General features: G+C 49.5%; 1 long non-coding RNA gene across 1 annotated transcript in view; it reads left to right on the top strand.

Annotated features, from left to right (window-relative positions):
- Positions 1–26,828, top strand: part of LOC129051116 (uncharacterized) — an 80,044-nt gene that overhangs the window by 10,077 nt on the left and 43,139 nt on the right. The window contains exon 3 of the long non-coding RNA XR_008515176.2: positions 12,174–12,330. This is a non-coding gene — a long non-coding RNA (uncharacterized LOC129051116). The remainder of the gene's footprint in view (positions 1–12,173; positions 12,331–26,828) is intronic.

The following is a 26,828-nucleotide window of genomic DNA, read 5'->3' as shown; positions in this document are numbered from 1 at the left end:
GCCCAAGTCAGCACAGGGTTTTGGGGGAAAAGAGAATCCCTTCTTTGTCTTCCCCTCCTCTTGCCTCCAGTGCTAGAAGGTTTTGGCTGAGAAGACCCAAGGGTGAGATTCTCTTACCCCCTTCTCTGTACCTGGGGCTGTGGCTCAGTCTGACAATTTGGGGAAGGCTCTTTCCTCTTCTATCATGCATTTCATTGCAGCCAGTTCTTAGACTCAGCCAGGATGGTATGGGTGTGCAGAAAACAAGCAGGGGGGTTGGTGGGGTAGAGATCCCCATGCAGAGCCTGGCATCCTGGGCAAGAAGCACCCTGGGGACTCTCATGGATGACAGCCGGACACTGCAAGGCCAGCCCGAGGGCGCTGTTCTATCCAGCTGTGGGGTGAGGTGAGGAGTGTGTGGGGGAGGAAGGGCCAGCAGGGCCCCTCCACTAATCCTGATCTCAGCTCCTCCCGAGTGGACCTGAGGGAAAGGAAACGACATGAGAAGAAAGCAAAGAACAAATACTGGAGTGTGTCCTCCAAAGCAGCGGGATCCTGCTCAGTAGAGGGGAGTGGGGCAAGCAGGTAGAACACAGCACCTGAGCTCACAGGCAGGAGAGGATATGACTTTCAGGAAGAGAAGGAAAGAAGAAAAAGGAGATGAGCATGAGGAAGCTTTGCCTCCAGGGCTGTGCATTTATTCATTCATCCACGAATGTAATACTTCTCATCAAACACCTACTCTACAAAAGGCTGGAAGCTGCTTAGCTTTTTCCTGTGTGGAGGAGTCCACTGTGTAGGGGAGGAGAGGAGTGGCTTGCAGACCATCTTGGTGCCATAGAGCTTGGGGGCAGAGGAGTTCTCACCAGCTCGACACACAAGAGGCACTTGTAGCCTGGGGTAGCCTGGGATGGTGATGGAGACCCTCAGGAGACTGGTCCAGCCAAGAGCTTCGTCTTCAGAAAAGTGATGAAGCCTGGTCCCCACTTGCCCCAGCGCAGATGGAAGGCGGCCAGTTGGATGTGTGCTCAGTAGCAGACCCTCAAGGTCAAAGGATGCTAAACTAATGGAGCTTGGAACGTCCTCCAAATAGTCTGCCAAGTCATGGGGAGCTGCAGAGGAAGGGAGGTTAGGCACAAGCAGCCCTAATTGCATTTCATGACCTGATGTTCATGCCGCTGAGGATGCTGGCCACTGCTGGCTGCCTGCTTCACTTCTCACCCCTTCTCTCCCCTCCCCTGCCAGGCAGGCCTAGCAAGCTCTGAACTGCCCCTTTGCAGCTGGGGAGATCAAACGGAGAAGCTGACACTGATCTCTTTGTCTAAGAGCCTTCCTTCCTTCCATATTCTATTCGTGGGCTTTGGGGAAGAGGTTGGCAGTCTCAGGCTCCATGAATGTCCCCTGCAAGAGTGAAGGGCAGCAGCATGAAAAGGCTGGGCTGTGGGTCTTTGAGAAATGGTCAGAAGGAATTTAGGTGGGTGAAGAAGAGCCTCACCCATCTTCCTGGTTTTGTCCCTAGCATCTGAAAGGTACCCCCAGCTTTTCTGGCATTTTAAGAGTAGAAACTAAGTGTGGGATTGTTTTGTTTCGTTATGTGGCTGTGCAGGTGGAGCTTTGGATCTATGAGCAGTTTGACAGTATACATGTGTGCATGTGTGTGTATGTATATATGTGCATGTGTATATATGCACATGTGTAAGTGCATACATGCCTGTGCATGTGTGTGTTCTGAAATATCTGTTTATCTGCTGTGCCTGAGAATGTGTGTTGGGGTGAAGCACTCTGTGTTGACTGGGTCCTATGGATCTGTAACAGAGGAGAGGTCACCTCTGGAAGTAGAAATAGGCTACAGTCCTCATGGGAGGGGACAGATTTAGAAGCCGGAGTTATTTTTCCATCCCTTAGGTGTGGAGCTCAGTGGTGCCCTGCCCTGCCCCACTGAATGACCCTTTCCCTGAGAAGAAACTGACACCAGGAGAGGCTGCCATAAACTGAGGATGGGTTTAGTGAGGTGGTCCTGCTAAGAGGTGAGGCAGGGGGCTTGATGATCTCCGATGAGCCCCAGCTCACATGGACAGCCCCATCCATGTTCTGGACTTCTGCAGCCTGGCCCAGGCTCCCCTCATGTCCTAGGACCATCCCAGCCCCAGCACTCATGGACAGAGGCTTTGCTGACTTTCAGTGACCTTGACTCCTCACCCTCACCACTTAGAGAGGCTTCTGCACTGCACGGTCTATGTTTGCCACTCCATAGCCAGCCTTTAAAATCATTGCTTCATCTCTGCTGTGATGGGAGTCTGAGGGGTTGAGAAGCAATACCTTCCATTTCCACTTTTGATGACAGCGCCAAATGTGGTGACGCGCCCACCCTTCCCCCTACCCCACCCTATCATCCCTCAGCGTCCCCGGAAGCCCCTTCTCCCTCCTGCTCCCAGGGCTCCTGCCTGCCCTTCCCTGGCTGCTAGCAAAGCCCATCCTGCCTGGATGGATGGACCTGTTTGCTGGGGAGAGTATTTATTTCAAGAGGCATTTCACCTCTGCTTTGATGTGCTTGGCTTATTACTCAAAAATATCAACTAACAGAAAAGAGGTGGCCTCTGAAAGGAGAAGTGGATGTTTTGGAGGGAGACCAAGAGCAGACAGATTCCCGGGGGAGTGAGGGAACCATTCACGTGGCCTCTTTAGTGCCATCCAAAGGGGCCCCGGATGTGCTCTGCCACTGAGCCAGGCCTGGCTGTAGCAGTGTGTCCACTACACAAGACCTGTGTCCTCCAGGACCTGGGTCTCTTGGAGCTAGATCCTAAACCAAAATCCAGCCAGGAGGCAATGGGACAGGCGGGGGTGTGTGGAGGGCCTGGTTAGGAACCAGGGTTGAGGGGCTGTGGCTTGCAGGTGTTTCATGGCAGAGACGACCGTTGGAAAGGTCTTGTTGACTGAGCGGAGGAGAGGAAGGGCATTCCAGGAGGGGGAAAAGCAAAGGCATAGGGGCCCACTGAGGAGGGCCAGGGGCCTGCAGGGGGAAGGAAGGGTGGATGAAGAGCAAGCATAGGGAGGGGGTAGAAAATGCCCACAGGCAGTGAAAGGCTTTGATGTCTGGGTTTCCAAACCACGCAGGGGAGTCAGAGTGGCTTTACTTTTTGGACTCTGGGGAGTGAGCTTTGAGGGTGGTGATGATCTGAGGTTCTCTGCCTCAGCCAGAACAGATCATGCAGCTGACAAGGCAGACCCTGCCCAGGGATCACTCTCCTCTGATTTCACGTGGGAGTCCACCGTCTCCCAGCTGTGACCTCTGCAGGAGGGAAATGGAGTCGACCTTGTTGACCCGTCCCTGAATGGGCAGCTTTGTGCTGGGTGCCACTTGATCTCTCCTAGTGTCCCCTGGGTGGCCCTTGAGGCAGGCATGTTGACTTCCACCAAGCAGGTGGGGAGAAGGACTCAGGGTGCAGAGATGGTCTCGGGGTGCACAGTTGCAATCGCAGTCTGGGAATTCTCAGGCAGGGTGGCGGGACAGGGACACCTTCATTGAGGATGTGCTCTTGGACGCCTTCATTGGGGATGTGCTCTTGGACGCCTTCACTGAGGATGTGCTCTTGGCTGCCAGGCAGTTTAGAGACACCTTCTTCTGTCTCTTTTTGCCTTCCGTGGGAACAAACATTTCCTCTGGAGGCCTTAGAAACAAGACAGAATGTTTCCCAGTGGGATGCTCAGGCTAAGGTGATTCTGCCTGGAGGGGAGTGGAGGGGACAGTGTGAGACTTTCCCAGCCAGGAGGGAGATGCAGCCAGGTGGCCCCGTTCCCCCTGTGGAGCCAGGGGGGGCAAACCTACCACGTGTTCTCAGTAAGGCCTGTGTGGAGGCAGTGGGGGGTACCATCTGGACCTTCAAAGAGACTACCTGACGGAGGAGTGTGTGTGTGTGTGTGAGAGTGTGTAAGAGCGTGTGTAAGAAAGCATGTGGATGTGAGCATGTGTGTGCAAATGTGTGTGAGCGTGTGTGATAGTGTGTAAGAGCGTGTGTAAGAAAGCGTGTGAACGTGAGCACGTGTGTGTAAATGTGTGTGAGCGTATGTGTGTGGGACCATATGTGAGTGCATGTGTGTGTGAGCAAGTGTGTGAATGTGTGTGAATGTGAGACTGAGCATCTGAGAGTATGTGTGAGACTGTGAGTCTGAGTGTGTGGGTGAGAGCATATGTGACTGAATGTGTGTGAATGTGAGAATGCATGTGTGAGTGTGAATGTGTGAAAGTGTGAGTGGTCTGAGTGTGAGAGTGTGTGTGAGAATGTGTCTTTGAGAGTATGTGGGTGAATTGTGAAAGTGATTGTTGCATGTGTGAGTGTGCATCTGCATGAATGTGTCTGTAAATTGTGTGTGTCAGTGTGAGTGTGCATCTGTTTGAATAGGCGTCCATGTGTCAGTGTGTATCTGAAGGAATAAGCACGTGTATGAGTGTGTCTGGTGAGCATGAGAGTGTGAGTGTGCATCTGTGTATGTCTGTGTTGATGTGTGTCTGTGTGTGCAGATGTGTTTACAAGTGTGTGTGAATTTGTGAGGGTATGGTGTGTCTGTGTGTGTATGCATTTTGGTGTGTGTCAGGGTATGTCTGGTGGGTATGAGGGTATGTGAGTGTGCATCTGTGTGGATGTGTGTGAGTGTGTGTGTGTATACAGAGGCTGAACCTCACCGAGCATCATTCTCTGAGGGCCAGGATGAGCTGCCCTCAGCCAGTCCTGCCTGGACCCCTCCACACACTGAAGGCAGAGCCGCCCAACTCATGGGTCAGCAGGTGTGAGGGAGGGAATCCCACGATGACCGTCAGCCCACGAGGACTTTCCCAGGGGGAGGTGAGCGGCCCCTCCTCTTTGCTCCCAGATCCTCCTTCACCACCCTCCCACTGCCCTGATGCATCCCAGGGCTGACCCCAGACCCCAGTAGAGGTTGCTATTAAGGCCCTTCACTCTTCCTGAGCCCCTAGGGACAGGCGTGGAACCCACGCCTGACAAATCACAGGGCCCATCCCCTGTACAAAAGTAATCAGTCCGAGGGGGGTGGGGGGGGCATGAGAGTAGGGCCAATCAGAGTCCTTCCTTTGAGATTGGGCCATGGATCCTGCCAGCAGGAACTTTTCTCTGGGGATGCGGGAGTGGGAAGGTGTGAATGTGAGGTGTCTGGTGGCCGTCTTCATCAGTGCGGAAGAGAGCCTGTCTGTGACCAGAGACAAGCACAAATGAAAACTGGGTAGGGGTGTGTGGGAGAGGAGACAGATGGATGGACTCATGGATGGAGTTGTAGACAGAATTGGTCCCAAAGTCCTGGTCCCCACAGTCTTTTCTTTAATTCTGTGAGCTGTCCCAGAATCCTCTTAGCTACAAGAGCCAATAAATCCTCCTTTTGCTTAAGCTAGTTGAGTTCAGTTTCTGTCACTTGCAAATTCCAGAGTTCTGAGTGATTTATCGGCCTCCACGGGGCTGTGCCCAGCCCCACTGTGCAGCCTTATCTCTCGACTGTGGGGGGGGGAGGGGGTATTATATGCATTGGCTCTTCTCCTCTCCTTCCACTGCAAAATGAGAGTCAGATGTCCCCTTTCAAGCGTCTGTGTCCCTCTCCCTTCCCCTACTTGGTTGCTGATACGGTACATGGTCTCCAATCTTCTCCTTGCTGCAGAAATACAGTAGCATACTTAGAGAAGTTTCCAAAGGCCTGAGCATGAGAAAGGTTGAGAAACCCTGAATGAAGACATAACTCAGGTTCTCCTGGGCACTCTGACACTGAGAACCAAGGGAGCAAGACTGAGATGGACAGGAGTGAGGCCTCCTGGACCATGGTGTTCTGTTACCGTTTGTTTTTGTGGGGATGGGGTCTCACTACATTGTCCAGGCTGGTCTTGAATCCCCAGCCTCAAGAAATCCTCTGTCATCAGCCTCCCGAAGTGCTGGGGTTACAACCATTGCACCCGGCCCCAGTGCTCTGCTTTTCTTGACATGGAAGCTACTTCATTCACAACATCCCTTCCTTCACTCTCCCTGTTTATATTCAATGATATGAATATTCATTATTGGGCTTCAGCCAGTTTATTGATTTTATTTTTTTCTAAAATGGCAATATCTGGGATTTTCCCCCCTCTTTATAACAGTAATTCACAGTCATGACAATAAGTAAAATAAAACCAAGTTACAAAAAGTGGAAAATTTCCTGACTTCAGTGCTGGCCCATGCTGTAATTAATGCTACCTGTGCGCCCTTCAAGGTCTATCTTGAGTCTGGTTTCTCACATGAGTCCTTCCCAGCAAACTCGTGTACATCTCTCCCCTTCTGGCCACTTGGCCCCTCTGGTAAGCCTGGCCTCTTGTCCCCAGACCACGTTCTAGAATTGTAGAATCCTGGCAAGAAAAAGGCAGCTTGTCCAGCCTTCTGTCCAGTGGAACAGCCCCAGCCAGAGCAACTGACAGATGGTGAGCCGCTGATGTCTGCACACGGCCGAGCCGGGCAGCTCACTACTTTCTGTGGCAGCCCTTCCACCATGGGGCAGCTCTAATTGCCGGAAAGTTCTTCCCTTTATTTAGCTGAAATCTGGCACCAGGATGCCCTTGGTTGAAGGCCTGTCCTCTGGAACACCACAAAGTCAATCTGTTATTCTTCCACATGACAGTTTTCACACTGTTGAAGACAGAACATCCCTCGTGGATTTGCTGTTTCCCTGGTTAAACACCCTGATTTCTGAAAAAACACATCAGAGGAAGAACAGTGCGAGTACCCTCACTGACCTGGTTTTCTCCTGGTCGTGCTCTCTTGTCTTAGTCCATTTTGTGTTGCTAGCACAGAATACCACAGATGGGTAATTTAGAAAGAAAATAATTTTATTTCCTACAGTTCTGGAGGCTGGGGAGTCCAAGGTCATGGGGCCCGCATCTAGTGAGAGCATCTATGCTGCATCATCCCATGTCAGAAGGTGAAAAGGCAGGAGAGTGTGAGGAAGGAAGAGGGCAAGCAGGGGTTGAATTCACTTTTATAACAAGTCCACTCTCACAATAACCTTTTCCTGGGATAATAACATTAATCCATTCATGAAGGCAGAGCCCTTATGACCTAATCGGCTCTTAAATGTCCCACCTCCCAACGCTGTTACATTGGGGACTAAGTTTCAAACACATAAACTTTGGGGGACACGTTAAAGCCATAGTACCCTTTGGTGTTCATCTTAAAGTGTGATACCTAGCCAGAGCAAAATTTTCCAGGGGAGTTAGACTCCAGGAATCAGCCAATGGGATGTGGTGATCCCATGCTGCAAACTTGGCACTGCGTGTGCAACAAAATTACTGGTAGCATTACACAAATACCTGGGTCCCATCCCCAGAGATTCTGGATCAGTAAGTCTGGAGTTAAGCCCAGGAATGTGTACTTTTAAGGAGAGCTTCACAGCCCTTTCCGTCCAACGGTTATTTTTCTGCAGGAAAATAGAGATGTGCAGATAAGATGCACTGGGCATGGCACTGTGAAGCCAACATGTTAGTCAGGACTCACTTATTTGCAAGTGATAGAAATCCAACTTAATCGGCTTAAGCAAATGGGGAATGTATTAGTCCAGGAGCTTTGAGGGATTCTGGGACAGCAGTAGGAAACTGCCTTCAGGGACGAGACTGAGGACCCAAAGCTCTTGCTCCTCTGCCTGCCATCTTTGTTTGGCTTCATTCTGGGAAATAATCTATGTGGTGAGAAACATGGCTACAAGTAGCCCTAATTCATATTTTCCAAGCTTAACCTCAATTGGAAAGTAAATTTTGTCTTTTAGTATATTTAAGTTAATTCTAGGGAAGGATTTTTATTGGACCAACTTGAGTTTTCTTTTAACTGATCACTGTGTCATGTAGATGGAACATTTTTTATTGGATCATGGACTTACCACTTCCCTACATTGGAGAAGGTTCAGTATTGGGTGAGGGAGAATGAACCATCAGGAAAATGATGCTGGGCACATTCCCACTATAGTCAACCTACACAAAGGGCTGGCTAGATTTTTCTCAGGGAAAGAAAGCTTTATTGCAACTTTTAGATGGAGGCAACATTCTTCTAGTAATAACCAGATTTTTAAAAGACTTTAAGGTCACCAGATTAGGATGATGCTACTGGGATGAAAATAAGAAGAAATGTTGGTTCAAATGCTAGTTCAGTCATTTATGAAACTTGATTTATGCTTGCCGAGACTGGTGATCACATCTGTCTTGAATTAATCTCTACTTGTTTCACTGGCACAAACCTTGTCTCATCAGTCAGACTGAAAACAGCTCAAAGCCTGGAATTACAAGATACACAATTTTTGTGTTTCTTCTTATACGCAGGTCCAGTATGTTGCTGGTTACCCAGTAAGTAGAATGCACATAATGTATTTCACCTCTTTAATGGACACAGCTTTATGTCTGCTTCTAGTTTGTGTTCCCTCCCATGAAAGGCCTAGGTCTGCTATGGTTTGAGTGTGTGCCTCAAAATTCATGCATTGGAAACATAATCCCCAATGTGACACTGTTGAGAAACAGGACCTTTAAGAGGTAATTAGGTCATGAAGGCTCTGCTCGCATGAATGAATTAATGACATTATCACAAGAGTGAGATCCTGATAAAAAGGATATGTTTGTCTCCGTTTCTCTCTTGCTTTTGCTCATGTGCACTCTCTTGCCCTCCCACCAACTACCATGGAATGATACAGCAAGAAGGTCCTCACAAGATGCCAGCATCATGCTCTTGAACTTTTTGGCCTCCAGAATCATGAGTCAAATAACCTTCTATTGTTTATACATTTCCCAGGCGGTTGTTCTCTGTTATAGCAACACAAAATAGACAAAGACAGAAAATTGGTACTGAGAAGTGGGACTATTTTTTATAACAAATACTTGAAAATATGGAAGCAGCTTTGGAACTGGGTAATGAGTAGAGGCTGGAAGCATCTGAAGCCAGTTAGAAAAAGTCTAGATTGCCACGAATGGAGCAGTAAGAGTGATTCTGCAGAGGGCTCAGAAGAAGAGAAGAAATGTAGGTAAAGTCTGAAACTTCTTAGAGATTACTTAAGTGGTTGTGATCTGAATGTTGGTAGAAATATGGATGGTAGAGGCCATTCTGATGAAGTCTGAGATGGAAATGAGGAAGAAGGTATTGGGAACTGGAGTAAAAGCTATCCTTGTTATAAAGTTGCATAGAACTTGGCTGAATTATGTCCATGCCTGAGGGCCTTATGGAAGGCAAAAATTAAGAGTGGTGAACTAGGAGCCGGGCGCGGTGGCTCACGCCTGTAATCCCAGCACTTTGGGAGGCCAAGGCAGGCAGATCATGAGGTCAGGAGATCGAGACCATCCTGGCTAACACGGTGAAACCCCGTCTCTACTAAAAATACAAAAAAATTAGCTGGGCATGGTGGCAGACGCCTGTAGTCCCAGCTATTCGGGAGGCTGAGGCAGGAGAATGGTGTGAACCCAGGAGGCGGAGCTTGCAGTGAGCCGAGATTGTGCCACTGCACTCCAGCCTGGGTGACAGAGCGAGACTCCATCTCAAAAAAAAAAAAAAAAAAAGTGGTGAACTAGGATATGTGGCGGAAGAAATTTTTAAGCAAAATAGTGAAGAAGCTGTCTACTTTTAATCACATACAGTAAGAAAATAAATGATTTGAAGATGGAATTTATAATTAGCAGAAAAGAGAAGAAGAATGAAAAGATCTTAAAAATGTTCAGCCTGACCATGTGAAGAATGAAAAAACATGTTTAGGCGAGCAAACTAAGGATGTGGCTAAGTGACCATTTGCTAAGAAGATCAATACTGATAGGAATCAACAAGACAATGGGAGAGAGAACCTACTGTGATTTGGATGTCTCCTCCAAAAGTCACATTGAAATTTAATTGTCAATGTAACAGTATCGGGTGGCAGGAACTTTAAGAGGTTATTAGGTAATTAAGAGGGCTTTTTCCTCATGAATAGATTAATGCTATTATTGCAGGAGTGGGCTCCTGATAAAGAGATAAGGTTTGCCCATTTCTTTCTGTCTTGTGTGCAAACTTCTGCATTCCACCCATCTACCACAGGATGATCATTCCCTGATGCCAGCATCATGCTTTTGGACTTCCCAGCCTCCAGAACCAAATAAACTTCTTTTGTTTATAATTTACATAGTCTGTGGTGTTCTGTTATATTGGCAGAAAACAGACTAAAACAGACTCCAAATGCATTTCATAGATCTTTGAGGCTACTCCTCCCATTACAGGCTGAGAGCTCTAGCAGGGCAGAGTGATTTTGAGGGATGGTCCTGGGGTACCCTTCACTGGCTTGCTGCCCAGAGCCACGTTGGGCTTCTGTTCCCCACATTCAGGTGCAGAGCTTCTCAGCCACCCCAACCATTGCTCAAGTAGGCCCAGATGTGGCCTGACCCACTACTCCAGAAGGTACAAGCTGTGAATCTTGGCAACATTCACATGGTGCTAATTTTGCACATGCACAGAATATAAGAGCTATGGAGGCGTGACTTTCTCTACCTAGATTTTAAAGGAAGTTGTCGACAGTCGAGGGCTGTAGCCACAGACTTGTCAACGGGGCAGAGCCACCATAGAAAGCCCCTACTAGGGCAATGCCAAGTGGAAATGTGAAGTCAGAGCTACGACAGAGTCCCCACTAGGGCAATGCCTATTGGAGCCATGAGAGTGGGGCCATTCCCAGTATGGAAGTTCCTAGCTTGAACTTGCAGCATCAGACTAAGAGAGCTGCTGGAGGCCAGGCGCAGTGGCTCATGCCTGTGGTCCCAGCACTTTGGGAGGCCGAGGCAGGCGGATCACGAGGTCAGGAGTTCAAGACCAACCTGACCAATATGGTGAAATCCCTCTCTACTAAAAATACAAAAATTAGCTTGGTGTGGTGGTGTGCACCTGCGGTCCTAGCTGCTCAGGAGGCTGAGGCAGAAGAATCACTTGAACCCTGGAGGCAGAGGTTGCAGTGAGCCGAGATTGTGCCACTGCACTTGAGCCTGGGCAACAGAGGGAGACTCCATCTCAAAAAAAAAAAAAAAAAAAAAAATGCTGCTGGTCTGAGACTCCAATCCATGAGATCTGCTGGGTGAACTGAGCCCAGTAAAACCATGGTTGTGGGGCCCAGTCTTTATCCTAGTGTTTCCAGAAGGTAGGGCATGGAGTCAAAGACTTAAGACTTAATGTTGTTTTCCCCATTGGGTTTTGGACTTACTTGGAGCCTATTACTCTTTTCATCTTGCCTATTTCTTCCTTTTGGAATGGGAGTGTCTCTCCTACGCCTGTCCCACCATTGTATTTTGGAAGCAGATAACTTGTATTGATTTCACAGCTCATAGCTGGAGGAAATTTGCTTTAGGATGAATCATGCCTTCCATCTCACCCACATCTAATTTAGGTGAGACTTTGGATTTTGGACGTTTGAGTTGATGCTAGAATGAATTAAGACTTTGGAGACTATTAGAATGGGATGAATGTATTTTGCCGGGTGAAGATATAAATTTGGGGGCCAGGAGTGGAATGTTATAATTTGAACACACCCCCCAAAATTCATGTATTGGGAGCACAATCCCCAATACAATAGTGTTGAGAGGTAGGACCTTTACAAGGTGACTAGGTCATGAGGGCACTGCTCTTGTGAATGGGTTAGTGGTATTATTGTGGGAGCGGGTTCCTGATAAAATGGATAGGTTAGGTTCCTTTCTCTCTTGCTCTTATTCGCACATACTTTCTTGCCCTTCCCCTTCTGCCATGGGATGACATGGCAAGAAAACCCTCATCAGATGATAGCGCTATGCTCTTGGACTTCCCAACCTCCAGAACCATAAGTCAAATAAATTTCTATTGTTTCTAAATTACCCAGTCTGTGGTATTCTGTTATAGCCACACAAAACAGACTGAGACAAGGTCTAACATATTTTTGATATCATAGCTTCATGTTAATACCGTACCTGAGGGTAAGAGAAATAGTTAGTTGACCAACAAAAATGTGTTCCACATCCATGGTGTATCATCATTTCTGGAAAATAGCTGCTCAGTCATGGATTATATTTTCCAGCCCCCCTTGCATCTAGGTAGGTCCATATGATTAGTTCTCACCAATGGAATTTGAATGGAAATGATGCATATTACTTCCAGGCCAAGGTTGTTGAGCATTGGGTGGGAGATTCTCCATGTTTTCTTTCTTTTCTCATCTTTCAGCTCAATATAGAGAATCCCTAACGAGGACTTCCAGGATATCTTAGGGACAGCAGAGCCTCAAGATCCAGGGAGGATCCTGGATACCTGAGGAGTGACCACTTGGTGGAGAATCTCCTGGAAGAACTGATTGATCAGCAACATCTACATTCAACTTGAGGTGAGTGAGAAGTAAACCACTGAGCAGTTTTATTAAACCACCAAGATTTTTGGGCCAGTTGCTAGCATTAATTACCCTAATTACTACACTCAGTAGGCTTAGCTGGTGTTCAGTGTTGCTCCTACTCCCCCTTTCCGTGTCAAATTACCCCAGAGAACAATCGAACTTCTCATCTTAACCACTACCAAATCAGATTGTCTTGGTGATTTTAGCCTGTGATGGGCTCTGTAAGAAGGGGGGTGCCATGTCTGGGTCTGGAACAGACTGCTCCATGGTTGATCATTTTTATTGTATTTATTAATTCTTTTGCCCATTCATTCACTTACTCCTTTATTAGTTCAGCCTAGTGTGCCGATTGAGCACTAGAGGTGGCATAGTTCTCTGTTGGTTTTTTTTTTTTCCAGCTCTGTGGGCCAGTGGGCCACACTCCTCAGCACAGGTGTGGCTGTGGCACCTCTCAACACACCTTTTCCAGTTTACAGGTGGACACCATGCAGGGTGTAGGGCAGTAAAACATCAGAAACCACATCAGTTATTTTAACAGAGAGAATTTAATAGAAGGACTTGGAGTATTGGAGAACTGCAAAAGTTCTGTGATACTTACGAAGCAATCATAAAGGTAGCAACTGCAAGAAGCAGCCACCACCCCTAGGGCCGAGGGAACAAGGGAAGAGATTGGGATTATTCGAATTTAAAAGCTTGGTGGAGAGGCCACTAGGAGCTGGAACTCAGAGCTCTTCAGGGAAGGGGCAGGTGCCAGTTGCTGCTGGGATCTCTCAGAGGGCACAATAAGGCACCTTCTGAAGTGTGGGACAAGCACATTGCAAACTAGGACCAACTACTGACAATGGAACCAGCTCCACCACCAGATTGAAGACCCATCACCAGAGAGGGAAAGGAACAAGTCCTCCTCCCTCTTCTTGCCTGTCTCCCGAGTGCCCCCTACTGGCAGGAGCTAACTGGGTGCATCAGGCGAAGCACAACCATGGTTTACAGAGTATGACTGGGAGGTTTGGAGGTAAGAGTCAACAGTTTAAGAACCAGCACAGAAAGTTCTTAGCTTGGATCTCCTGACAGGTTTGCTGCGAGGGCCCTTCTTGGAGTCTGAGATCCTAGGAAACAGCTCTTGTCCACAGCCTCCCAGCCAGTCACAGGGCTGACTTCTTGGTCACACACTGATACCTGAACCCTGGTTTCCAAGTCCTAGAGAGACTCATGTAGACAGACACCAGACTTCTCATGTGTGGTCTGTACTGTAGGCTCAGAAGGAGGAATTTTGCATCATTGGCTTTTCAAGGTCAGCTGCAGATTGATGCTGGGGTGCAGGGGTAAGATCAGCCCTGTGGATCCTCCCCCTAAGAGGAGCAGCTGGAGAACTGCAGCTTCTCCTGGATTTTCCCAGGAAGGCAGCCATTGCCTCTCAGTGTTCTGGCAAAGAGGACTGCAATCCTTTCGTTTATTGCCATGTGACCTTGAGCGAGTGAATTACCCTCTCCAAGTCTTGATTTCTTCCTCTGAAAAATCCCCTCGGAGGATTGTTATGCAGATTAGGGCTAATGTATATAAAATACAGTGTCTGGCACATGGTAGATACTCCGTAAGTGGCAGGAATTATTATTTATAAGAGTGGGGGATGACAGAAGCAGCCTTTGCCCTTGAGGCCTGTGGGATGGCATCAATTCTCCGTGGTTGGTGAAGGGGTCCCAGGGAGCAGAAGCATGGGCAGAGACAGGGCACCTCAGTGTTAGACAGTCCTGAGCCCTCCCCCAGGGGTAAGCCTTGGCCCAGAAGCCCTGGAGGGGCCAGACCCACAGGGAGAAGGCTGCCCCACCCTGATGGAGCACTTGGAGGCCCAGGGCAAAGGAAACTGCCCTGCCTAGTGGGCGCCTGCCTTCCAGCCTGTGAGGGCCACAGGACAGCTCCTGCAGTGGTCCAGGGGAGGCGTGTGGAGATGCCCGAGCTGCATGCACAATTTCTAGAGCCTGCTGCTGTGGAAGTTTGGATCTGAGCGAGTGGGTGTAAAGAATGTCAAGCAAGATTCGATTACAATTTTTATTTTGGAAAAACCTTCATCAAAATATGTATATCTAATTAGGACAATTACAGCACAGGAACAAAAAACTGATTAAAAATCAGACACTCCATAAATTACAAGTGTTTTGCTCCAGCTGGGGCACATCTCCGGCTGCTGAGCTGCAAGGCCAATCAATGGAGCTGGGGCTCTGGGAGCAGGAGTGGGAGGTGGTGACACCCAGGACAAGACATGGAAGGGGCTGCTGAGTGCAGGCTGCAGGGGACAGGGAGGCGGCAGCTCAATCTGCTCAGGGCCAGAAAAAGTGGCAGTGCCCTCTCTGAGCAGGGGCCTCTGTCAGCGGGGTCTGGGGAGATGTGGACATGCCTGTATGGGACAAGTGTGTGTGTGTGTGTCTGTGTGCACTTTGCTGATCTGAGTGGCAGATCATGTATGTGCACATGTGTCTGTCAGCATATGAACATCTGTGCAAACATCTGCGGCACTGCAAGAGGATGCAAATGCCTGAGCATAAGCAAAATGCACAGCAGCATCTGGAGCCTGCACCAGAGGCAGGCTGTGTGCAGAGGGACAGCAGGCAGCGAGCCTGTCATATGTGCCCTGGGTGCTACGTGCATGCTGGCCTGGGTGTGATGTGTGTGCAGGGGATGGGGCACAGTGTGTCACAGGCAGGCGGAGCTGCCCTTTAAAGACATCACAAAAAGAGGCCATGTCCATGAATACAGCTGCCCTTTATTGAGTGGTTTCTGTGTACCAGGCATTGTGCTAAATCCTTGACTTAAACCCGCTCAGCAACACTAAAAGGTAGATGTGGTAGGCAGAATTATATTCCCTTCTCCCAAAAGATAGGCACATCCTAATCCCTGGAGCCCTACATGGCAAAAGGGACTTTGAAGATGTAATTCAGGATTTGGGGCTGGAGGGTTTATTATTATTGTAACTTGGGTGTGCCTTTAAAGTGGAAGAGAGGGTTCAGAGAAGGAGATGTGATGACAGGATGGTCAGACAGATGCTGTGCTGCAGGCTTGGCAGACATGCGTAAGGGACCATGCGCCAAGGAATGCGAGAAGCCTCTAGAAGCTGGAAAAGGCAGGGGAAAGGTTTCCCCCTGAAGTCTCCAGAAGGAGTGCAGCCCCACTGACCCTTTGCTTTTAGCCCCATGAGACCCATGGCGGACTTCTAACCTATGGAATTGTAAGATCATAAATTTGTGTTGTTTCAAGCCATTAAATTTGCGACAACATGTTACAGCAGCAATGAAAAACAAATATAGTAGACAATGCTATCCTGCTACTTTATAGGTGAAGAAATTGGAGCTCAGAGACAGACATAAAGTGGTTTCCCGAGCTCACCCAGTCAGTAAGTGGCAGAGCCTCACCCCCAAATCTAAGCTGGCGTCTCCAGCCCGACCACTGCACTGCACTGTCTCTCACAGAGAAAATAGCAAGGGGCAGACTTCTAATTTCCAGGCAAAGTTAGAGATGTCCTTCCTTAGTTGCCAGCTCAGAGAAGATGGAATTGAGGGGCCTATTCTGGGAAGAGAATATTGAAACGCCTGGACACGTTCCATTTAAAGCCTTCATTGAAAGCAGCTTGTGTATTTTCTCTCTAAGGAGGGGAAGGGGGCTTATGTCTGAGCTCGGATCTAGCTTTGACATATGGTGCTCTTGGCATCCACAGCCAGTCCCCTCAGAGCACAACTCTGGGCCTCAGCCCCCTCCACTCCCTTTCTTCCTGCTCAACCCAAATCCCCCTTAAGTCTGCACTCTTCCGGACAGAGCTTCTGCAGCTTCTGCAGCCTTTAGAAGCTCAGGGGATTTCTGTGGGCTCAGAAGCTCCCTGCCCTGGGCAGAAGGGCGGGGTGGGATGGGCTTAGAGGCCTACTGTCTGCCCTACACTATCCTTGTCTGTGGCCATGAGCTGGCCATGCTGTGCTGAGAGACCTAGAGCCCCTGTCTGAGATGATATGGTATTGGGAAGAGGGGGATGCTGGAAGAGAGTGTAGGGTTAGGAGACAGGTGAGCTGGGCCCCAGCCTTGGCCAGCCCAGCTGCTGATCCCCTTGGGAGGCTTTCTAGACTCACTCCCCCTGCTTGGCCTCAGTTTCCTTATCTGTGAACTGAAGTACTTAGATAACATTGCTGAGATTCCCTCTAGCTCGGGGAGTGAGGGTTCTCTTCCTGCTTGCATGCTGTGGTCCAGCATCCTGGGGCCCACAGGTGTTCCTGTCCTACTTGCATTTTCTTTCTTTTCTTTTCTTTTTTTTGAGATGGAATCTCGCTCTGTCACCCAGGCTGGAGTGCAGTGGCACAATCTCGGCTCACTGCAAAGTCCACCTGAGGCGATTCTCTTGCCTCAGCCTCCCGAGTAGCTGGGATTACAGATGTGCACCACGACACCCAGCTAATTTTTGTATTTTTAGTAGAGACGGGGTTTCACTATGTTGGCCAGGATGGTCTTGATCTCTTGACCTCCTGATCCGCCCGCCTCGGCCTCCCAAAGTGCTGGGATTATAGGTGTGAGCCACTGTGCCTGGCCCCTACTTGGCATTTTCTACAGGGAGAGGTAGGTGTCACAGGAGAGGAGCAGGGGGCCCTGAAGTGGGTGTCAGGTCTGTGTTTTGGCCTCTGGGGGACTGGGATTGGGGTGGTGAGAGCTGCTTGGCAGGAGGTTGTCCTAAACTCAATGCTAGGGCCACCCCGATACAAATCCCACATTGTGCATTGTTCCTCACCCCAGGAGGATGCTTTCTTCCAGGTCTGCTGTCCTGGCAGCTTCCTGTAACCACAGGGTATGGAGGATGTTGTATAGTAGGAGAGATACTTGCCTGGAGCCACTGCCGCCTGATGCAGGTGAGGCCTTCAGAGAGCTTTGTCCGCATCATCTGTGGGTGCGCTGGAAGGGGAGTTCTGGCTCTTCTCATTCTCTTTCTCCAGTGTGGGGGGAGGGGATGTTAATAAAGAAATAAAAGTGAACATGACACACCTAAGGTCACACACTGGATTAATGAGAGACTGGAATCAGACTTCTAAGCTCTTGACCTTCTAGCCTTAAACATCTTTTGGAAAACATGACTTGATCTTCCAGTTTGGGAGGCAAATATATTACATCTCTTATTTTTTTCCAGTTGTTTGCCAGAATACTCATAATGTCCGTGATCTCCTCCTGTGCCCTCCCTCACACTGGATTTGTCCGAGAATCTCAGGGACTTACTCTGCACTAAGGGGTACAGCCCTATTCCAACAGAGACTTGACAACTATAGTCTCATTGGTCAATCACTGCCATTACTTTCCCACTACCACCTGATGTCGCTGTTGGAGACTGGGCCTGCAGAACTCAGTGAGTGACACTGACTAATTAATGGCAGGTGCTTCATGGTCTCAATCCCAACTCAGGGTACAGCAGTGCCACCCAAGGGCATCGAGGTCACAGCCCTCTGTAGTTCAGATTTCCATGCTTGGCCAACAGCTCCCACTGTGCAACCAAGTGATAGGATGATTTGATCTGGGGAGCTTCCAACATCAGCCTTACCTTCTAGTAAAATCTACTCTTCTGCACAAACCTTTAAGCCATTGCATTGAGCTGCGTCACCAGCCTAGACTCTTCCTTTCACATGGCAGTTTTATAAAGCAAAGAGTTCTCATTGTTTTTCTCAGCCACTAAGCTTTGTGCATGGCCATGCTGGTCTACATTGCTTTATCCACATAAATCTCTTTACCTTTGAATCTCAGGAACAGGAGTTGAAGTTTCTTTTCTTGTCTTTCAAGTCTTGGGTTATATGCTCATTTATCCATTTATTTATTTCATTGGGGCTTTTTTATTGCAAGGAACACAAACACAACTTGAATTAGGGAATTCATTGGCCCATGTATCTTGAAATGTCCAAGAGTTCTGCTGACTTTATGCATGAGTGTTTCCAGGGGTTCAAGCAATGTCATCAGGACTTTCTGTTTCTCTCCTCCTCGAACTTCAATTTGGATTCATTCTCATGACAGGGTCCTGCACAGTCCTGCACAGCACAGGCAGGATAACCACTGGCCCTGCAGGCTCTCATTCTCTCAGCACTGGCAACTGCAGTGCAAAATATTATTACGATATTCAGACTCAATAAAAATGACTTTTTAAAAGATAGTTACAAATGGCCTTTCATACCATCTCATACCCCATACACAAAAGAAGTTCAGTAGAAGCTAAGCTATTTAAGTAATTCATGTATCTAAATGTCCCCGAAAATATATAATTTAATAGAAATAGTTCTTATTTTGCAAAGCTCAATTCCTGGCCCCTCTACCTCACACACAGAAATATTTTAACATTATGATATTATTTCTTTTTTTTTTTGAGGCAGAGTCTCACTCTGTCACCCAGGCTGGAGTGCAGTGGTGCGATCTCCACTCTGCAACCTCCACCTGCTGGGTTCAACTGGTTCTCTTGCCTCAGACTCCCGAGTAGCTGAGACTACGGGCACGTGTCACCATGCCCAGCTAATTTTTGTATTTTTAATAGAGACAGGGTTTAACCATGTTGGCCAGGCTGGTCTTGAACTCCTGACCTCAAGTTATTCACCCCCTTTGGCCTCCCAAAGTTCTGGGATTACAGGTGTGAGCTACCGCATACAACCTGTATTTCTTTCTTTTCTATATTAGCACCTATTTGTTTTTTTTTCCCCCCTGCTTTAAAGACCTTAACCTTTTTGCTTTCAATAGACTTTATTTCTTAGAGAGTTTTAGGTTCACAGCACAATTGAGTGGAAAATACAGGGGTCTTGTATACCCCCTGCCCCCTCATACTCAGAGCCTCCCCTCCTATCTATGCAGGCACCTAGTGGTACATTTGTTACCATCTGTGAATCTGCCAAAGTCTCATTTTTCCAACAGAGTCAATAGATTTGCCCCAGGCAAGACTGCTTGGCTGGCTTGAACTCCATGTCCATCTCTGAACCAATCACTCTGATCTGGGGAATGCAGCCCCGAAACAGTTCAATCACACGATCACATGCATGATGTCACATGATCACTCTAACCAGGAGGGACCACTCAGGCCACCGTGTTTGAAGCTCATGTAGTGCACGAGGGGTCTCCCAAAAGAGCCCAAAGAAGGGCTAGCAATTTAAGCAGACAAAAGTGCTTTCCTAAATGCCCACCATGTGCCAGGTATGGTGTTAAGGCGTTGCTTTGGGCCAGCTATCCTGGGCGACCTTTGGACCATCTATTCAAGTGACCTCTGAATCCCGGGGCTCTCAGGGCATGTCACAGTTTATACCCTTTACCTGCAACAGGTGGTGGCATCCTTGCCATACACCTGTAGCTTTCAAGGGGTTCCCTCTTGGAAAAGGTCGGCTATGCTGCTATGAGTTCTCCTCCACTAGATAAGGAAGGGGCTGAGACTTTCTAAGTGCCCTTCAATGAGCATCTCATTGACTCCCTGCTTTAATAGATAGTCTGTTGCATTTTGACATGGTCTGGTCTGAGAGCCTTCCCAGGGAACTTGAATTCTGGGACACCTTGGTATGTTGTGCCCGTGCATGCATATAAGTGTGTCTAGTGGGGGTGGGCGTTAGGGATTTGGACACCCAGTCTTCATAGCAAGGGAGTGGTAGGGGAAAGGGCGGCCATCTGGGCTGCTGCCACACTTTGTGTGTGTCTGTGGCTCCCTGATTATTATTCTGGGCCAAGATAGAAGCAGCTGCGTGGTGGGGGGAAAGCTGTCAGGCAGTGGCAGGTAACACCGGCTGCTGTAGTTGGAAGCCTACCAGATCCCAGCAGGGGCGGGAGAATGGGCCTGGAGGGGAGAGAGCCAACTCTCAACACCCCCAGCCCCTAGCTCCCTTTTTATTCAACTCAGCTGCGCTATCTCCACTGATTCCAGTGCATGGGACAGGCCTGTGGTGCCTCTCCTCCTGGGTCGTCGTCTTCACCCTCCTCTTCACAAGTCCCCGGCAAGGCCTGAGGGAGAGAGGGGAACAACATTTGGTTTGGAAGTTCTTGTGCTGGTCAGTTGCCTGCTGGTTCTCAGGCCCGTTTTCCATGCTCCTCCTGCTCTGCTTAGCACCTTGAGGGGCTGACCTGGCAGCTGGCTCCTGACTGGTTTGGGCATTAAGTCCCAGTGGGAGATGGGAGCAAGCAGGAGGGAGAAGCTAGAGTATTTTTCCTCCTCCTTTCCAGCATTGCTAGATTTCATCATTGCTTCTGCTCTCTTTAGATAGATCCACCAGCTTCCACGATGGACCTGGCTGTGGGGTCCACTGATGCCTTCTCCTCAGTTTGCTTCCTACTGTTGCTAATTCCCAAATTGCCTCCCTATCCCCTTCTCAGTTCTTCCTTCACCTGTGCAAACAAGTCCCTGCATGAATCTCCCCCTTTTAGACACTCAGAGTGGTACCTGTTTTTTGCTTGGACCCTGATGCTGCAGCCATCTGATTGGGCCTCAGGCAAACTTGAACTCAGAGCTCTCTCTGCCACTAATGAGCTGTGTAACCCTGGACTAGTGGCTTTGCTTCTCTGGACTCGACTTTTCTTATCTTGAAATGGAGAGGGGAGTGTAGAGAGCAGACCCTTCTGAGCGCTGGATCCTCTGCCTGGGGCACTCAGGGCTTCCCCAGCTTGCTTCTGCTATGGCTCCTGGGCCCCTCCAGCTGTCTCCGCCTCACTTGGAAGAGAGTGAGACACATGCTCATGGGGCGTGGCTTTGAGTCCTAAGCCCCCTTCTCCATGTATGTGGGGTTCATACCCAGGGCCCTGGGTAACACTTCTAGCCCCTGGGTGAGTTGGGAAGATGACTAGGTGCCTCTGAGGAAAAGCAAGGATGCCAAGGTGGGGCAGGCACCCCGAGGGCAGGGCTTCTCAGCTGCAGCACTTTCGGTATTTTGGGCTGGATCATTCTTTGTTGTTGGGGTGGCCAGGGCTGTCCTGCACATTGTAGGCTACTTAGCGGCATCCATGGCCTCCATCCACTTGATGCCAGAGCAACACTTCCCGGTCACAATCATCTTCAGACATTGCCAAACATCTCCGGGGGCGGGGGGCAAAGCTCCCCCTGGTGCAAAACCCCTGATTTCCAGGGGTTTGGACCCCCAAACTAGGGCTGAGGAGGTAGAGTTGGCTATACTGGGCAGTCGGAACCAGGGAAAATTTTCAGAAGAATCTCTTCCTCTCCTGCCTCCAGCTGCCTCCCAAAATCATTTGGAGGTGGTAAGGGGAGAGGAGGAGAGCACGGGTGAGGGGTGCGAGGGCTGGGAGGGAGCAGCCAGAAGGTGCCAGTTGTTTTGGGCCCCTGTGCTCAGGCCCCAGGTCCAAGTGAGGGGCAAGAAGGCGATGAGATCTGGTGGAAACCCCCCAGGTCCCCTCCCCCAGGAAGCCTGCCTGTCACCCTGATCAGGCCCAGATGGTTGTCATTGTGGGGAGGGGGTCACAGTCCGGGCTGGGAGCTGGGAGGGAGGGCGGGCAAGATCAGAGCAGAGCTGAGGCCTTGTTTTGGGTTTGAAATGCCCAAGCTGTTAATTTGAGAATAATCAATGCTAATTTGCACATATCTGGTTGCTATAGCAGGTTATCTATTTCCCGTCAAGATGTCCCAGAGGCTCCTGCAGCTCTTCCCGCCGCTGCCCACCCCGTCTCCCGCTCCCTACCCCGAGGTGCTGTGGGGCCAGCCCGACCAGGGGAACAGCAGGTCAGCACCCTCCCTCCAACCTCTGAGTCCACCCCAGCTGCACGGTGGGCTGGAAGAACTCCAGGGCGCAGGAGCCAGGAGCAGAGGAGTGAGGGGGCTAGCAGGGCAGCCAACCGAGCCTAGGAGGAGGAGAATTAAGCAAAAGTGCAAATTACCTAAACCCGTGATTAACATTTCTTCCAAATCTGCATGAATATTAAAGCACAACCCACCCTGGTCCCCACACAATGAATTCTGCATGAATCTTAAGATAAATCGTTTGGATAACTTAGCGGCAGCTGTACTCCCCTGCTGCCAGCTGCCTCCCAAAATCATTTTGAGGCGGGTAAGGAGAGAGGGGGAGAGTGTGGGCGAGTGGTGGGAGGGCCAGGAGAGAGCCAAGTGGTGTCTTTTGGACCCCTGTGCTCAGGCAGCAGGGCCAAGCAGGGCATCGAGCTGAGGGTGACCAGTGAGTTTCGCCAAGCCTTGGCCCCGCCCAGTTGCTGAGGCTAGAAAGGCACAGGGAGGACCCGCGATGGAATCTCTCCCTGGCCGAGGACCCCATTCTTGGGTTTCTCCCCATGCTTGCTCTGTGCTTCTCCTCTCCTAAGAAGCAAACCAGCCCAGCTAGCCCTCAGCTCATGCCCCACTATTTTGGAGGTCAGGGTTTTCAACCAGGGGGTACTCTCCCCACCAGGAGATGCTTGGCAGTGTCTGGAGGTGATCGTGACTGGGAAGGGGTGTTTCTGGCATCAACTGGGTAGAGGCCACAGATGCTGCTAAATATCCTACAGTGTACAAGACAGCCCCGGCCACCCCAACAACAAAGAACGATCTGGCCCGGAATACCAGTCGTGCTGAGGCTGAGAAGCCCTGCCCTCGGGGTGCCTGCCCCACCTTGGCATTTTTGGACTCCTCGGAGGCATCTAGTCTTCCTCCCAACTTACCCTGGGGCTAAAAGTGAGTTACCCAGGGCCTTGGGTGGGGGCTGGGAGTCAGGCTTTTGAGCTTCAGAGCATGGCAACATCATCGTCATGACTGTCATTGTGCCAGGCAGGGTCCTGGCGGGAAGCAGATGGTATCCTTGAGGGGTTCCAGCAAAGGCAGTTTAATAAAGAGGCCATTTATAGATTTGTGAGAAGAGTTAAGGAAACCGGCTCCCCTGGTGTAGGATCCAGGGGCCAGCAAGAGTGGGGAGCCTTTGCCACCTTTAGGTCCAAAGGGACAAGGAAAATAAGTGGAGCTATCAGAGCCTGGAGCCGTGGAGAGGGAGCCACCCAACAGGAACCATGGCCCTGGTAGAAATAGCTGCTCTCAGAACAGCAGCAGGGAGGGAGGGAGAGAGTGGAATCAGTACCCCCATCGCTCCCTTCTCCTGCCCTCGCTCTCCTGCCAGTGCCTCTGATAGGCCAAACCCAATTAGAAGGCAGGAGACAAAAGGGCCCAGCTGACACAGCCTGGAGAAGTCACCCTTCCAAGGCACAGAGCAGAGGGGAGAAGAGAGCATGGCTTTGGCAGGGCGATGGGGGCAGGGGGCGATGGGGGAGTTAAATGGAGTGCGGCCAGCACAGTCATCCCCATCAGCACCAACGGAAGCTGCCTACAGGGCAGCCCCAGGAACTGCTCCTAGGAGCTCAATAAGTGGAACAGTAGTTAAAACCCATGGAACAACCCGTGACCAGGAACATGAGTGGGTCAGTACAAAATGCCTTTTGGAAAATTCTAGAGTCTTCCAGTGGTAGAGATAGGGTTAAAGTGTTAGGATTACCTGGGGAGCCAACCTCAGTGAGAGCTTGGGTAAGCCAGTGGCGTGCTGGGGCTCAATTTACAAAAATGCAGTTTAAGCCCAAATTTGCAGGAGCACATCCATTATAAAAGGAATTCCACTTATAATAGAGTGTCCAAAGAAGCGGAAGTCAACCCCAGCCTGTCAGAAGAATGGACACAGACTGGTGGGATTGCTTCTCTGTAAAGGACTTGCTGACGATTGGATGTAGGGGTGAGAAAAACAGGCGTCAAGAGTGAGCACACGAGCTTCTGTCCTGAACAGTTGAGTGACCGTGGTGGTGCTTCCCAATATGGGGAAGACTGGGAACCAGGTTCTGTTAGACTCCAAAGCCCGGCTCAGGGTAGACAGCCACTTTCTATTCTTGCCAGGCTGCCGGTCAGTGTCCCGGGACTGTGGTCAGCTCCTCTCCTCTTTCCAAAGATGCACTCTGTATATCTTCTCCTCTCTGGTTACAGGCGGGATGGCAGCGTTTGTGGAAACTGCTGGGGGACATGAGGAAAGGGGTTTGGCCCAAAGAGTGTGAAAGGCAAGTGGACCAGAGGGACTGCCTCCTATTTCTGCTTTGAAGCAGCAGCCTAACAAGAAGTAGACAAACAGGAGCGCTTCCCAGCTCAGCAGGACGATGGGGGGGAGCGAATTAAAATCCCATTATAAGAACACTGCGGAGGCTGCTGGCAGCCTGGCTGATGATCATTTACACCAATATACACACACAAAAGCCTTCCTCACTGTGTGACTCAGGCCACAGAGGCAGCTGTGGGAAGAATTCCGAAGTCCACCTGGCTTTCTCACCTCCAAGCTTGTGTCCTTGGGCAAGTTGCGTAAACTGTCTTAGTCTCAACTTCTTAGCCTCGGCTGTGCTGGAAGGTGTCCATTTACTTTGCAGACCACCCTCCCTCCTCCTCCACCTGCTCTGACTGGGAGGCTGGCCTCTGAGGACCTTAGCTCTGGCTTGCACCAATGTGGCAGTAGCAGAGCTCAGAGGGTATGATGAGAAGTGATGACATTGGGTCCTGGCTCCTTCCAGGCCAGGCAGTGGCTTGGCAGTAGCTGTCAGGGCCTTCCCCTATAGTCCCCTCTGTCTCCAAGCTCTTCCTTTACCCAGTCAGTCCTAGGGGCATACTGGCTTCCCTCTCTGGCTGGGCGCTGGGTGTGACACCCACATTCCTTGGATCCCCGTAGTCTGTTTCAGCATTGTCAATGGTTCTTTCATTAGGACTCTGTTAATACAGAGTCCAGTTAGTCCATTTTCATGCTGCTGATAAAGACATACTTGAGACTGGGTAATCTGTAAAGGAAAGAGGCTTAATGGACTCACAGTTCCACATGGCTGGGGAGGCCTCACAGTCATGGTGGAAGGTGAAAGGCATGTCTTACATGGCGTCAGACAAGAAAGAATGAGAGTCATGTGAAAGCAGAAGCCCCTTATAAAACCATCAGATCCCGTGAGACTCATTTGCTAATTCACTACTATGAGAATAGTAGGGGGGAAACTGCCCCCATGAATCAATTATCTCCCACTGGGTCCCTCTCACAACATGTGGGAATTATGGGAGCTATGATTCAAGATGAGATTTGGGTGAGGACATAGCCAAACCGTATCAGACTCTCTTCCATCACACCTCTAAGTAGGCCAACTGTTTCCTCCCAAGACCCCGATATCACATCTATTACATAGAACTGAAGCCATTATGGAATGCAACAACTCATAGAAAGATGCAGAGTGCAGGGCCAGGCTCATAGGAAACATCGGAAGGCAAGGGGCCAGGTGGAACTGTGGTTAGCAGCCTAGACTGCCTGGGATTTCTCCAGCTCTGGCTTGGCTAGCTGTGATACTGTGACACTGTGGGCAGCTTGCTTGTTCTTCGTGTGTCTTGTCTACAGTTCTTCCATAAAATGATGATGATGATTGATGATGATAGTGATAACCCACACATGATAGAGTTGCTGTGAGTTCAAATAAGTAAATTTGTGTAGTTTTTAAATGGCACATCAGAAGCCATCAGAAACATTAACTATTACTTTTTACGGTAGTGAGTTCTCAAAAAATATGTTTTCTTCCAGGCCACACAAAAGGCTTAGTCAGAAGCCAATTTATGCATCCTTGAATAATGTGATTATGGCACAATGTCTATGGTTAGAAGGACTCTGAAGCCATTTTTGTCTTAAGGGAGGTCCAGGTTTCCCAACTCCTAGATTAGGATACCCCTCCCTGAGAGCTTCAGGAAATACTTTTGAATCCCAACTGTGGATATTTCTGGTCCTCAGTAAAACTATAGCTTGCTGAAGGGTTGGTTTGTTCATAAATGTGTATCAAGGACCTGTTATAGGCCAGGCACTGTGCTGAGCCTTGGGAGTGATGTGTTAAACTTACAAGGACCCTCCATTTGCATTGGGTTTTTAACTTAGGATCAGTAATAGCTCTTGAGCCACAGTGAACAGATTTAGAAGAAACATAGGAGAGAAGGCAAGTGTCAATAGCTCTGAGGCTCTTGGCTGCTGGAAGAGTTTGGAAGGGCCTTATATAACCAGCTCTATTCTATGGATGCCACGTACCATGCCCATCTTCTTTTGTTGGACTTTAGAGGAGAGGATTTGGCATGATCCTGGCCAGAGGCCTCCCTTTTCTGCAGAGAGGGTCCATGGATTTTGACTAACACCACCGCCATCGTCACTAACACCACTATCAACACTACCATGCCTTCCACCACCACCATCATCATTACCACCACTTCCAGCACCGCTATTACCACCACCACCAGCACCGCTATCACCACTGCTCCCAGCACCGCTATCACCACCGCCCCCAGCACTGCTGTCACCACCGCCCCCAGCACCATGACCACATCTACAGTCACCACCACTGTTGGCCTCCATCATCACTACTAACACCACTACCGCCATCACCACCACAATCATCACCACCATTACTACTATCACCATCATTGCCACCACCATTATTGCCACAGCTACCATCATCACCACCACCAGCACTATCATCACCACCACTACCTCCATCACTACTATTAC

This window comes from Pongo abelii, chromosome 19 (assembly GCF_028885655.2).
Source record: "Pongo abelii isolate AG06213 chromosome 19, NHGRI_mPonAbe1-v2.0_pri, whole genome shotgun sequence".
In the NCBI taxonomy this organism is placed as follows: Eukaryota; Metazoa; Chordata; class Mammalia; order Primates; family Hominidae; genus Pongo; species Pongo abelii.
The sequence above is the reverse complement of the archived record's forward strand: the minus strand, read 5'-3'. Positions and strand labels throughout refer to the sequence as shown.